Source organism: Artemia sp. Qi Xiang Cuo, chromosome 2 (genome assembly GCF_049724085.1).
Source record: "Artemia sp. Qi Xiang Cuo chromosome 2, ASM4972408v1, whole genome shotgun sequence".
Lineage (NCBI taxonomy): Eukaryota > Metazoa > Arthropoda > Branchiopoda > Anostraca > Artemiidae > Artemia > Artemia sp. Qi Xiang Cuo.
The window spans coordinates 85,698,055-85,710,708 of NC_142795.1; the positions used below are offsets into that span (position 1 = coordinate 85,698,055).

Below are 12,654 nucleotides of genomic sequence, written 5' to 3' on the forward strand. Positions count from 1 at the left end.
CCACTCTCCATAGGCAGAAACTTGGTGCTTGTGGGTTTCCAAAGACCAAATATGAGAGGTATTATATCATTTTCTGTTGTTTCAATTTTTTGCATCTGGGTCTTTGCACATGCACCATATACGATGAGCCCATAGTCAATATGGGGTCTTATATGTGATCTATAAAACTGGAGTAAGGTTTTCTCCTTACCGCCCCAGGGTGTGGAAAGAAGTCTTTTTAGTATAATTGTTTTTCTATAGCATTTTTTTATTGCGTTTGAAATGTGGAGGTGGAAATTAAGTTTTTGGTCAAGCATGAGACCTACGTAATTAATATGATTATCTTCTGGAATAGTTGTTTTATTTAGAGTTAGTTTTGCATTAACATGGTTTCGCTTCCGGTGAAATTGGATTATTTTTGACTAGGTAGGTGCAATGGGTAAATCTGAATGTTGAGAGAATTTTTCAAATCGGAAAAGTGACTTTTGCAGATTTGACTGTGCTATCTCAAAGGTGTTGCCAGATGACCATAGGACCAGATCGTCAGCATATTGTAGATTCGTGTGGGGGAGGTTCATGTCCCAGAGATATAGGGCAAAGAGGAGGCAACTAAGGACTGCTCCCTGAGGTAGGCCTTTGGTTGTTGTCTTTTGGGGTGAAGAGGCTGAACCAACACAAACAATGAAACTTCGCACTTCTATGAAGGATTTTATAAAAGATACTAGCTTGGGGGGTAGTCCAAGGTTTGCAAGTTTGTTTAAAAGGATTTAATGGTTCACATTGTCATATGCCCCTTCAAAATCTAGGAAAGCTGCAACTAGGACATTATTTTTTAAGAATGATTCATTTATTGCATTTGTTAGCAAAATGAAAGCATATGTTGAGGAGTGGTTTCCTGAATCCAGTTTTTGAGTGTGAGGGGTCATATTATTTTTTTCAACAAACCAGAGAAGTCTGTGATAGATTATTTTCTCCATTATTTTCCCCATCACAGGAGTAATCATTATGGGCCTATAGGACTCAGGGATCTCTTTGGGTTTATTTTTCTTTAGGATTGGTAGGAGAGACAGACATTTCCATATATTGGGGAACATAGAGGATGCCCAAGCGTGATTATAATAATTTAGTAGTTCTTGTTTGTATGAAGGGGTGAGATTCTTTATCCATGTAGGGTGTATATTGTCATAGCTGCCGCTAGTTTTGGTCCTAATATGATGTATTGCATTATTCCTTTCCTGGAGTGAAAATGGACTACTTATATACTCGGATCCTGGACGTGGTTGGTAACTTGGGTTCATAGGAATTGAGGACATTTTGCTTCGATTATTTGATGTTAACTTATTAAAAAAAGAGTTGCAAATAGCTTAGCTTTTTCATTATTATTGTCATAATGGGTATTATCATGTATAAGCTCATACAGGCGTGGGTTGGGGGAAATCTTTTTCCCACAGATGTGGCTTATGACTTTATGTATAATTGGCTCATGTGTTTCTCTAGAGAGATTATTTGCAAAATTATTCCAGTAATTATATTTAGCATTTATTATGTACCTTTTGGATTAGATTCTGCTTGTAATTTTTTTAAATGTGTAGTAGGTGATGGTTTTTTTAAGAATCCTGTCCTAGCTGCCTTTTTTATTCTCCATTTATTTTGGCACTCATTTGTCCACCATGCTTTAGGAATGTGTTTAGGGTAGGTTTTCTTAGGTGTTGGCCTGGGGATACCATGATTAACTGTATTTATTAAGAAAGATGTGAATACTTCAGTATTCGTGTCAACTGTTGTGTTTGAAATGTATGAATTTTGGGGTGAAACTTGTGATTTCATCATTTAGCTTATTTTGGAACATAGACCAATTTGCTTTAGTGTTGATATATTTGGAGGTATGTGGTAGAGTTTCAGCAGGTTCATTAAGGGAGCACACTATAGCAAAGTGGTCAGTACATAGACTATCAATTCTATTTATATAAATTTTATTCAAAATATTTAATGACACAATTTGTAGGTCAATTGTGGAGAATCTGCCACTTTTGGGGTTGAAATAAGTATTCAGGTTTGGAGAGGTAGCAACAGCTAATTCATTATTATTTGAAGTCATATACTCAATCAATTTACCAGCTTTATTTGCTGGTTTATTCCCCCACAAAAGGCTGTGGGCATTGAAATCTCAACAAATAATGATATTTTTAACATATTAGAATTATTTATAAAATTAAAGAAATCCATGGCATCTGTAGTTTGGCCATTACGGTTATAAAAGCTTATTATGTAGGTTTTTATATTACTCAGCCAAACACTGATACCAATTGCATCAACATCATTAGCAAAATCTGGAAAATTGATGCCACAGAATTTTATATTATTTTTAACTAATAGAGCTACTCCACCTCCTTTTCTCTCTGATGATCTATCCTTCCTCAGGATAGTATATCCCAGAGACTGGATTTGTTGAGATTGGGTTAAATGAGTTTCCTGGAGGCAAGCAATATTAATGGAATTATTATTCATAAAAGATAATAGTTCATTTAGCTTATTTTCTGTGAGTGATCTTATGTTCCACTGGAGTATTGATATGTGTTGTATTGTTGATTTATTTTTCATATGACTGTGTATCAATGTTCAGCTTTGTTAACAGTAAAGCAAGATCTTTTTTTGCTTGAATGAGCATATCATCAGGGATGTATATTTTTGCCAATTCTGCAATGATTTTTGTTTTCTGTAGTTGATGTATGTTCATGGCCTGAACTGCATTACAGTTTAGAATGAATAAGCATATATTTGGGGATTGCATTTTTGGTTGTGCATCCTGTTTGTCAGTTAAGGGATTAATTCCTGGTAGTGTTTCTGGTTTGTTTCTTCTTGGGAGGGGGGGCAGGCTGACCTCATCTCACCGGACAAGGAGACTTGTTGACTTGGTGATTCCTTCGGATAGGGATGTGAGCTAGGGGGCGTAGAAGATGGTGTTTTATGCGGGGTACTTGATGCATTGGGGGCGTGTGACTTGGGGGTTTTGGTTGGTTTCATTATGGGCTTTATTTGGTATTGTTGGGCAGCATTTGCTTCCATTGCTGCAAAGGGGTATGGGATGGCCTTCTCTGTTGCTATTTGGAGTGCTAGAGCTCTTTTCTTATATGCAGGGCATAGTGGGCATAGTTACTGCACTCTAGGAGAATTTCATTGCATTTGTTTGTTGTGTGTCCCAGTTTGAGACACTTCTGACACTGGATAGGCTTAGGTTTGTATTCATTGTGTGGTTTGATTTGCCCAAATAGGAATAACTTTTCTGGGATATTAATTTTTTCCTTCAGTTTAAATAAGAAGGATCAATTTGTTTTTAGGCCATTAGAGTTAGGTTTACCAAGTTTGGTAACATCTTCAACTGGGATTATGTTGCCAACCCTATCTGAGAGCCCTTCTTTTAACTCCTGAACGGATATTTCTGGGCGAATATTATAAACAACCATTTTTGTTGGGGATTGTTTTGGGTTCAATTTAGATGCATTAATTGGGGTATTCAGAAGGTATTTTAGTTTAATTATTGTGTCTGCTGATTTCTGATCTTGGACAGCTATTAGCAGAGATCCATCACTGTGAATATTAAGAGAGAACATCGATTTTATCAAATTGAAAATTGCAACTCTTATTGCAGTAATCTTTTTTATTTCAAAGGGGGTAGTAGGAGTAATTTTAAGGTAAATTCCTAAGTTTTGGGAGGGAGGATCTAGGGCAGGGAGGGGGGAAATGCTTTTGATTGGGGAGATTTTTTTTCTTTTTAGAGCTTCTAGAAAGGACCTCTTGAAACCCATTATCATCATTTATAGTGACATTAGCCCCTACACTGATCATTGTCCTATTCTCAGAATTGGAGTTATCATTTGAACTTTCAGATAGTGAGCATGACCAGCCAAAATGGGTATCAGTTTCACTGGTATTTGGGTTGGGGTCTGGTGGGACTTTTTTTTTGGAGGACTTCTAAGCATTGTTTATTGGAAAAAGTTTTAAACTAAGACAAAACTAAAATAAGAAGGGATAATTAAATCATACCAAACCGTCGGTACAATACTATGGGGAGGAGAAACACCACAGTATAGCCCTGAGGATGATTTGAGCAGGATTGGTTTGGTACAGCTGCTGATTAATTGAGATAATATTTCACAAGAAAATTTATTTTAAATTTCTTAAAATGTTGCTGCTGAAGTCTCTGATTGTGAACTTGTGAATCCCGCAAAAACGGTAATTTTACTGTGTGAATTGATCATTTAGAGCCGTTCCAGAATTTTTAGCCGAGTCTCTAAAATTCAATACTTTTGAGGAGGGGTGGGCAAACTTTGACCTACCAAATAAGTCATATACGCAAATCATTTAATTAAAAAAAGTTAAATGTTTTCAGTTTTTACGAGTTTTACGAAGAAAACGAGTTTTTGCGACCATTAGTAAAATTGGGAGAAAAAATGTTCCGATTATGATTCAATTGCCAAAATTGATGTTTGTCCAGGAACAGCGAGATAAGTAATAAAATGAGTAATTTAACGATTCAAGGGCAAGCTTTGAAGCCTTGGAACAGTCGGGTAGAGTGCATTTTCTTGGTACTTTACTGTTAAGGTCACACTACATGATGCTCCAACCAAGGGGCTAATAACTGACCGTCGCAGGTGTCCCTTCCTTCGTGCCTCCGTGCCTCCGGCACACCTGAAACAGCGTGTTACTGGAAGCAAAGGAACACAGTTTTATCTTTGGCTTATGGAAAGCGTACGGCGCGTTTTTTACGACGGCAAACTTTCTCCTCTTGAGAGTTTATCTTTACTTGGTCGTGTTGTTTACTGCGTTCGACATTGGAGATCATGGGTCCTAAAAAGGGGACATTATGCTTTGAACGAGAATTTTATTACCACAAACCTTTACCATTGCCTAGAGATAAATGAAATTCCCTAGTGCTTCTCATTTGTCGATTCAAATGGCTTGGGCTCGAACGTCTTTTCAAACTCTCCAACATGATATTGGCTTGTATGCCAGAAAACCAGATCAACTCAAAAACCTTTCAGACGAAGAAAAATACAATCTTTTAACAAGTCACTTCAAGCCGAACCAGAATTTTTCATTTCATTCGAAAGCATTTATCGAAAAGGGAAAAACGAAAGTTCGATCCTTTCAGTACTCTTGGTTACAAACTTTCCCAGAATGGTTGGTCTTCAGTCCATCGTGCATGGGTGTCTTGTTCAAAATCCGTTTTATTCGCTTGTCAAGCTGCTGGGAAGGGTAGCCATCAGGTTCAAGGCTCTCTAGTCTCGAAACCATACACAGGACTCAAGCATTTCCTTTCAGACATGCGGGCGCATCAGAACTCTCGTTACCATCTTGATTCAATGATTAGCGCTGAAAGCATTGTCTCCGTTTATAAAAAACGAACTAGGAGCATTGTGTCTGCTATATCGAGTGCAGAGGCTGAAATAAAAAACAAAAATCGCGAAATTCTAACACCAATTCTGCACGCGGTCCTTTTTTGCGGGCGGCATGAGTTACCTCTACGAGGACACAGAGAGGAGAGTAAACTATGCGACGAAACTAACGTAAATGAAGGCATTTTTCGTGGTGTTTTGCCTTTAATGGTAGAGAGTGGAGAGCAATGTCTAAAAGAACACTTCGAAAATGGCGCAAACAATGCGCATTATATATCTCCCATCATTAAAAACGACCTGATTGATTGTGCCGCGTCCATTATCGTGCCAAGCATTGTGAGCGATGTAAATAATTCAGTAGCATTTTCAATCTTTGCCGACGAGACTACAGACATTTCCAATAAGGAACAATTAGTTCTTGTAGTCAGATACTACAATGAACTCGTGCTTTACTCGAAGAGCGGTTTCTCGGGTTTTCTGTTTGCGGAAATCTCACTGGCTCTGCAGTAGCAGAGCAAATCATCAGCCAATGCATTGCGTTTGGCTTAAGAATGGAGAAATTTGTGGGGGTTGGTTTTGATGGGGCCAGCAATATGTCAGGCTGCTATTCTGGTGCACAGACAGAAATTAGGAAAAAATATCCGCATGTGATCTACACCCATTGTGCATCGCACGGCTTAAATTTGGCTTTATGTAAAACTAGTAGGGTAGGACTTGTTAGGTCAACCTTTGCTACTATACAGTGGATTATATCATTTTTATCATCTTCACCAAAAAGAATGAATATGTTTGTAGAAGCGGTTGCTGTCGTTTGTCCTGATAGTCCTGTGAGAAAGCTTGTGAAGTTGTGCGAAATGAGATGGTGGAGTGTCATGATTGCATTTTAGTTTTTATGTCTTTGTATTGTGCGATTATTTCCGTACTTGAGGAAATAGTTGGTAGCATATGGTGCAATACAGAAGTTATTTCAAAAGCGAATGCGTTGGTTTCAGCAGCAACCGAATTTAGTTTTATGTTCACGTTGGCTCTGCTAGAGTTTGTTAGTGCCATAATGCTCTCTGTCTCTAAGGCACTGCAAGCCGAAGATTTAGACTTAGTTGAGTGCTGTCGGCATATTAAGCTATGTTCTGATACTTTACTGCAGTCAAAACAAAATGATTTTGAAACGATTTTTCAGAAAGACTATGAGCTTGCACAAGAGGTAAATGTGGCTCTGGCTGTTCCATGGTCTATCCGCCGAACGTCCATCAACGATAATGAGTCCATCAAGGTTTTTTATCGCGAATCATTGTTCGAACCTTAATTTGCTTCACTTATTGAAGAACTTGATCAAAGATTTTTGCGCCATCAGGAGGGATCTTTCAAAATCGGAAGGTTTTTGCCAGCTAACAACGAGTCACTAAATATTAATGAATTTGTGAACGCTGTTGCTGTTTACAAGGGATTTCACAGGGGTAGACGTGCGCTCGAATGTGAGTTAGTCCTTTGGAAACAGAAGTGGCTCGGAAAGTCTGAGAAACCATCAACTGTTGCTTTGACTCTTGCGTCATGCGATGCAAGATTTTTCCCATGCATTCAAAGGCTTTTGACAATTTTTCAGACATTACCAGTGACTACCGCTTCTGCTGAGAGGAGCTTTAGCTGTCTTAAGCGATTAAAAACCTATCTGCAGAGCTCAACGGGCAAGGAGCGTCTGAATGGACTAGCTCACATGACCCTGAACCATGATATCCAGGTTGATACTGAATAAGTTTTTGATCCATTTGCAGCCAAAAAAGACTGGCGGCTATTACTGTGAGAGGTTAGGTTGTCTTTCGTTGCTCGTTTCTCAAGTGCAGTTGATTCTGTTTTTAAAATTTTAATTGTGCTTTATCCTCTGTAAACAATGTTAATATCAATTACATTTCTTGCTTTCATGGCTGTTATAATAGGTAGACTGAGGCCCCACCCCTCCGGAACCAAATTCTGGGCAATTGTCTTTGATATAATATTATTTGTATTTATTTGGTTCTCTAAAACAAGGGTCCCATAGGCAAATATAAGGAATAGGCCCTAATGCACTTCTTTATTTTATACTTTCTAAATTCTGCTGCTTCATGGCAGTTCCGAAACAACTACTCGCCCAAAATAGAAACTCTCACTGCTTCTAACTTTTTTTTTAATTCCGACTTTGTTGGCAAAATTTTGTCATCCATTCTCAAACAAAAAAAGTCTACAACTAGAAATACTCATGACAAGTGTGTACTTTTAATTTCTTTACCTAGCTACCCCCTGCCTGAAATCTTGCACTATGATAGATAATTTTCTTGCTCACATGACTGCTATAAAAAGGTAGACTGACGCCCCCCCCCGAAACAAAATCCTGGATACGCCACTGCTCTGGACTACCTCTTGAGAATGAGGGTAGTGCTATATTTGACTTTATACCTGTACTAGAAGCTGAACCTACCTCATCAATGACATCAGGAGTTGGGATAGGAGCAGGTGTTTCAGAGATGTGTTCCCCCATTTGACAGTATGATGGAGTTGATTTTGGTTTGAATCTTTGGTCCTGATCATATGTTCCAATAAGTTCTTTGTAGATAATGTCATTTGGGATCAACATCTTCTCAGTAAAATATTGTGCTTCTAATTTCTTCATTCTAGTTTCTAATGTTGTCAGTCCTAGTCCACAGTATATTGCAGGTAGGGGGGTTGATTTTATGCATCCAAGAATTTTCCTCAGTAGGCTATACAATGTAGGGCTGTATCCAGTTCTTTCAGGAGTTGGGTAGGTGCTTCTTGGTATAGGAGGCAGCCATAATCCAGCTTGCTTATTACAACTGCTCTCACAAGCTGGGTGGCAACAGAGAAAAGGGCTCCTCTCTTAGATAAGCAAATAGCATTGACAAAGTTGGCTCTGCTCTTGAGGTTTCTAATTAAATAATTCAGATGGTGAGTCCATGAGAGTAAAGTGTCAAAAATCACCCCAAGGTAGCAGAATTTTTCAACTGCTGGGACAGAGGTGCCATTGATCAAAAGCTTTGGCGTTGAATGAATCTTTGTCCTTGTGAAGAGGAGCACTGCTAATTTAGCAGGAGAGAATTCCATGTTGTTGACAGTTGCCCATAAGCTAAGATAATCAAGACCCTTCTGGACAGCAGCTTTCAGGACATGCTTATCTCTTGATGTTGCAACAAGGGCAATATTATCAGCATACATATACAGATTGCATCCCAGAATATGTTCAAAACTAATATCACTGGAATAAATAAGGAAGAGGAATGGGCTTAATACCCCCCCCCCCCCCCTGAGGTACTCCCACATCTGGCTTAGTTCTTGATGGAGATTTGCTCTCCCCCATATAGATCTCCAGTTCCTGGCTTCTCAAGTAATCTTCTATCCACGTCCTCAATTCTAGGCAGATTTGGAAAGAATGTAACTTTCCTATCAGGTTATCGACACTAACCCTATCAAAAGCAGCCCTCATATCCAAGAAGGCTGCTAGTGTCTCCTTACCCTGCTTGAAACCAGATTTTTTTTGGTGGTCTAGCCTTAAAAGTGCATCTGTAGTTCCTCTATTAGGAAGAAAACCAAATTGTTCATGCTGGAGTGAATTTGGTAGTTCTGGGAGGATTCTTAACTTAACAAGGTGTTCCATAAGTTTGCAAAGGCATGATGTGAGGGCTATAGGTCTGTAGGAGGCCGGAAGTTTTGGATCCTTTCCTGTCTTCAATATAGGAATTACGGTGGCTTTCTTCCACCGCTTTGGAACTGTTGATGTTGCTGCAGACTAGCTGAACAAACCTGTAATGATGTCTACTGTTTTGAGGATAATGTTCCTTAACATTTGATTGTGTATCAATTCAAGTCCCATTGCACCCGATTTCAGTCTCCTAGTTTTTCTGAATAACTTCTGATGCAGTAAAAGGCTCAAAAGGTATGTTGTATTTGGCAGAGTGGGTCTTTTGGTGATGTCTTGCACATTCTGGTGCTTGTACAGTTAACTGGTCCAGAAGAACATTAAATTGTTCTTGGGTTGAGGTAACTGGGATGCCATTTCTCAGGAGGAATGGAGATTCCTTCCTTGTTTTCTTTTTCCCCACAAATGCTTGGAAATTTTGCTGCAGATCTGTTGACTTTTTGAATTTTGTCTCAATTAGAGAGGTCCAGCTTGCAGTTGTTTTTTGGATTATGGTCTGGTGGAGTTTTGCTAGCTTTTTATTCAGTTCAGTACAGTTTTCGGTGCTAAGGTTCCACTTGACCTTGTTCTCAGCTTGTTTCTTCTCAGTGTGGGCTTTTCAGCATGTTGAATTCCATCCAGGGATTGAGCTGAGCTTTTTTGCATTAAATTTCTTAAAACCAAATACCTTCTGACCTACACAGATTAAGGTGTTGGTGATTGTGTCTGTCAGTTCATCTGTAGTCATGGCAACTGTATCTTGGATTTTGTTAAGCTGCTAATCAACTTCATATCTCCAGGCTGGCCACATCTCTTCTTCAAAACTCCATAGTTTCATTTCTTGTACTTGGTATGAGTTCCTATACTCCTCAAGCATGTGAAAGGTAGTTAATGCTAGATAGTCATCTGATGAGAAAGTTTGTGGGATTCTAATGCCAAAGTCAGTTGATAGGTTTGGGGGAGCCAAGGTCAAGTCAATTGCTAGATGTTCTTCTAGTTGTTTTATTAAGTCTTGTACCAAGATCCAGAGGGTGAGTAAGCATGTCAAGAATGTAGGATCAATGATAATGTTGGTCAGTTCATTTGACTTGTGATCCTGAGGTGATACTGTATCCCATATGGGATTATGGAGGTTGAAATCTCTGCCAATATTTTTTAAACTTCACAACTATTCAGAACCTCCTTTAGTTGTTTCACATCAAAATTTCCTGTAGAACTGTTATTATAGTTGATAATACTTATCCAATTTTCCTTGAACTGTACTTTAATTGATCCTATTTCATTTCTTCCTGGTACACTAGGCTCCACAATATGGGCAAGACAATCTTTAACCAAGATTATGAGCCCACCCCCAGTTCCATGGTCTCTGTCCCACCTTTCTGCAGTATATCCTTGGAACTTTGGTGTAAATTTTTCTGCAGTAAGGAATGTTTCTTGTACCTAAACTAAATCTGGTTGTAGCCTGAGGATGAGATTATGGAGCTCAATTATCTTTGTCCTTCCCAAACCCTGTGTATTTAGCTATAGGACCTTCATATTGCATGGGTGTTTTTTCCTCTTTTCCTTTGATCATTGTTTTTCAACATCTTCTCTTTTCCTTTACCTTTGTTTCCTAGTCTTGCCCTCTTATAGCCATTTCCTACTCCTTCTTTATCTTCTGATTCTGGTATACTCAAGACAACGTCTGAGAGGTCTTCATCAGAACCGAGCTCATCAGCCATGTCCCTAATGAGTGCTTTGTTTGTTTCATCTGTATCTTTTTGTTGGAGGAGGATTGAGGAGAGGGAGGTTACCAGCTTTGTTAACTCCTCAAAAGATTTTCTCAACTTAAGGATCTCTTCTTCGTGGTTATATATTAGAGGTGGGAATGCATTGTAGGATATTTGTGGGTTTGCCAATCCAGTAGGTCTTGTGGCTTGGGTTGTTTGGCCAGTTGTGACATGGCTAAAGCTCCTTTCATTAATTACTGATGCTCTTAATTTATTGGCATTCTCTTTGTAGAGCTTGCAGCCTCTGCTATTGGCTGTATGAGCCTTATTACAGTTGCTGCATTTTTTTTGGGGGGGGGGGGTTGATTCATCTTTTGAGGGGCATGTTCTGAAATTATGGGCTTCTGCACAAATCAAGCATCTCTCTTTTCCCCAGCAGTTTACAGCTATATGGCCAAATTTTAAAAACTTGTAGTATTGCCTTAGGTTTGGTACATATTCATGAACATATATCTGGGCACCCCATACATCAATTCTTGCTGGGAATGGTACATTAGTATTGAAGTTGATTAAGATCATATATGACTCTTGTCTTTTACTGCTATTTGATATATCCTCTTCATTTACAATTTTGACATCTTTTATATTAGGCTGAACCTTCACTTCTTCTAAGACCTCCTCTTTTGGCCCAACTGCCTGGGGAAGGAAACATTTTCCCTTCCATAATTTTCCAAGAACTCTCTTTGAAGACTACTTCAGTATTATTAACTTTTAGTCCTCTAAGCAGCATAATCTTAGAAGCAATTTCCTTGTTCTTGGCCAGTACTTCCACAACACCACGAAGTGTTACATTAGGGTGAACCACCCCAAAATCTCTGCATACATTTTGTGGTAAATTTTTACCAAATCATATTATTGACTTACAAATAAAGTGAACATACCAATCAATGTCTTTTTTATGCTCTTTCCAAATATAATAATCATTTTTGTCAGAAATGAATTTCACCCCAACCTCTATTTATATCAATTCAGGGTATATATTTGTACAGTAGAGGGGGGGGGGGCAAATTTTATTTTTGTTGTAAATGGGAGGTAATTTTAAAATTTACCCCTTCCCCCCTAATGTGCAAATATATACCTTGAATTGGTATATAGCCATTCACCTTATTCATAAGTCAATAATATAATTTGGTAAAAACTTACCCATTTTGTGACAGTAACTTTCCTATGTATCCTATTCATGTCCTGGGTAAAGGTCCATTGTCTTTATAGTCGGCACACTTTCTCCACACCAGGACACTGGGAGCCTGACCACCAGTCCCAGCCCCAGGGGCCCCATCACACTGTAATGGGTGATCAGAAGGCTCACCCATGTCAATAGAGAAATTGTCAACAGCCTATATAGGAAATAGGCTAGCCAAAAAGCAAATAAATAAGCACAACAAAGCAAGCACTAAAACAATAAATAGCAATAAAACGAGCACTACACAATAAGAAGCAAGCCAAGCAAAAACACTTAGGCTATTCAAAAGCCAGCAAAATTCAAGTTCACCATACCTATTATAGGCCTACACCAGTATGGAGCTCCTTAGCAGTACAATCACGAGAAACCTTTTTTCTAGGTTTTCTTTGGTCCACAAATTTCCAAAATATTAAATATTAAATTCAGAAGTCTTTCAAGAGATCGTCCTCTTTACCAATAATTCTTCTTCTTCTATTTCACAGCCCACACAGCAGGCGGGCTTTTCAGTTGATACTATTTAGCCCTTTTCCTTTTGCTTCACTCTGTGGGCTACAGAAATACTGGCTTGGTTGTCTCTTATTTATTAGATATTCTCAGATATGTTTCAGTAGGTCTTTCGGCTCAAGGAGTTCAAATATAAGATGATAGATATCAATTTCTGTGCTC

At 38.6% G+C, this 12,654-nt stretch overlaps 1 protein-coding gene across 1 annotated transcript in view; it reads right to left on the minus strand.

The window, feature by feature from the left end:
• Positions 1-12,439, minus strand: part of LOC148955733 (uncharacterized) — a 51,888-nt gene extending 39,449 nt beyond the window's left edge. The window contains exon 1 of the mRNA XM_089108327.1: positions 12,303-12,439. The gene's annotated coding sequence lies outside the window, so the exon portion shown is untranslated. The remainder of the gene's footprint in view (positions 1-12,302) is intronic.
• Positions 12,440-12,654: the final 215 nt, after the last annotated feature.